The following is a 2,276-nucleotide window of genomic DNA, read 5'->3' as shown; positions in this document are numbered from 1 at the left end:
GGTCAATTCATTCTAGTATCAAAATTAACAGCACATTATTGAAATTTGTGAGCGACAATTTGCCATGTCGTGCGTGTGTAAGACGGAGACAACAAATGTATGGGTAGCGTCCTCTTAAACCGAACATTCGCACATTGCCTACGAAGGTGGCTGAGTTTCACTTATAGCGCGCTCATCAGCTTATCCGCAATCCACCGCAGATGGTGTTACGGAATAAACTAAGAACTAAAAAGGTTTTTATCAAAACCAATAAACAAAAAACGACTGGATAGAACGAAATGGTTTGACAGGTGAAAACCACACCGAGTAGAGGCAAACAGTAATACAACGGTGTCAATCTAGTCAATCTAATCAATCTAGTCTAATCGTGTAGCAACGTTCAGCGTTCAGATCAGCGGTTTCTCGTCAAATAACGTTCAGTGCTAAGGGCTGCAGTTAATCCAGCCGTCAAGTCATCCACGTCGTCCTAGAAAGCCTGTACGATCCCGTGCGCCACTCTCCGAGCATCGCCACACTGATCGTACGGTATCAGCCTTCAGCCGTCCATCAGCATAGCGGAAAATGCTTCTACTCAAAAGCCTTCGCACCAGGATGTCAAAACAAAACCAGGAACTCCATACTCTGTAAGTACCAAAACTTTCTACTTCCCCCCTGATCACGAGGCAAGTGCACCTGAGAGGTGCATGCAGCCGGGTCACGAAACGCTTGCACCCAGCCACTAATGGGCAACCACCGCGGCGGCGCACAGCGCAAAAACAGCAAAAAATCAAACTTCTCACCGCCAGCCAAAATCCAATCCACCATGAAACTCCGACAACGAGATGCCACCGTTTTCCAGTAATCAACAATCTCGCCAGGAACCTAAATCCCCAACCCCTTCGTCCGAATCTTTAAGCTCGGACGACAGCTACGGTAGCAACGAATCTCAACTCTCTCGCTCACTCACTCCAGACCTGTCTGATCCTAACCTTCATCAAGCTGCAAAAACCATGCAGAATAATACATCATCTACTTCCGATAAAACTCAACCCAATATTAATGAAGAAATGTCAGATAACTCCATCCACTCTACTACTACTCAGCCATCAAAAAACTGTCCAAAAATCCCACCTATCATTCTTAAAGGCTCAGCTTGGAGAAAAGTGGCGGGCAAACTTATGACTGTCATACCAGTTGACTCAATAGAAGCTAAAGCATTCGGTCCAGACTCCATAAAACTTCAATGCTTCGACATCAATTTATTTCGAATAGTTCAAAAATACTTAACAACCTCGAACACAGAATACCACACTTTCAGCCTCCCTGATGAAAGAACACTCAAAATCGTTATAAAAGGTCTCCTAAGGGAAATCTCAGACACTGAAGTTTCAGAAGAACTCACCAATCTAGGTTACACGGTAACTAATGTGAGACAATTTGGCAAACAAGATCAAAAACTCCCCATTCACATAGTTGTTTTAAAAAACACACCAGAGAACAAGGGGATCTTCAACCTTAGATCTCTGTTGTACATGGCAATCAAAATTGAAAGATACAAATCAAATACACCAGCGCAATGCTACAACTGCCAACAACTTAGCCATTCCAGCTTATACTGCGGCGCTTCACCAAGGTGCGTTAAATGCGCTGGAATCCACAAGGCTAAAGACTGCACAAAAACTCCTGAAGAAAAACCAAAATGTATGAACTGCGAAGGTGACCATACAGCAAATTACAAAAAATGTCCTGCTATCACTCAAGAAAGGAAAATAGACGTCCTCTCAAACCAAAGATCCAAGAAACGTCCTCGCAATCAACAAAAATTCCATCAATAATTCAAACTAATCAGGTAAACTCAGTTACTCCTTCCTTCGCTCAACCAAAAACTAGCTACGCTGAACTTACCAAATCAAAAGAAAATACTAACGTAAAATCTACTTCTAAACAACAAAATTTAATATCCAACATATCGGGCAACACTGATCTGAAAACAGTAATTTCCACCATAGTAGCAATACTTCCACTACTACTGAATTTATTAAACCAAATATGAATTTCACGAGAGTTATGTTTTGGAACTGTCAAGGCGTAAATCGGAAACGCCTTGAACTACTAACTTAGTTCAAGAAAAGAAAATTGATATAATCTTACTAAACGAAACTCACCTATCATCCAATACACAATTCAAGCTACCTAACTTTATTACGATCACAACCAATAAAACACCGACTAACGGTCGTCCTCCAGCAGGTGGAACAGCCATCTTAATAAATAGAAAAATTCACCACATACATATC

The sequence above is a fragment of the Acyrthosiphon pisum genome, chromosome A2 (genome assembly GCF_005508785.2).
Source record: "Acyrthosiphon pisum isolate AL4f chromosome A2, pea_aphid_22Mar2018_4r6ur, whole genome shotgun sequence".
Classification (NCBI taxonomy): domain Eukaryota; kingdom Metazoa; phylum Arthropoda; class Insecta; order Hemiptera; family Aphididae; genus Acyrthosiphon; species Acyrthosiphon pisum.
Note: the sequence above shows the minus strand (reverse complement) of the source record.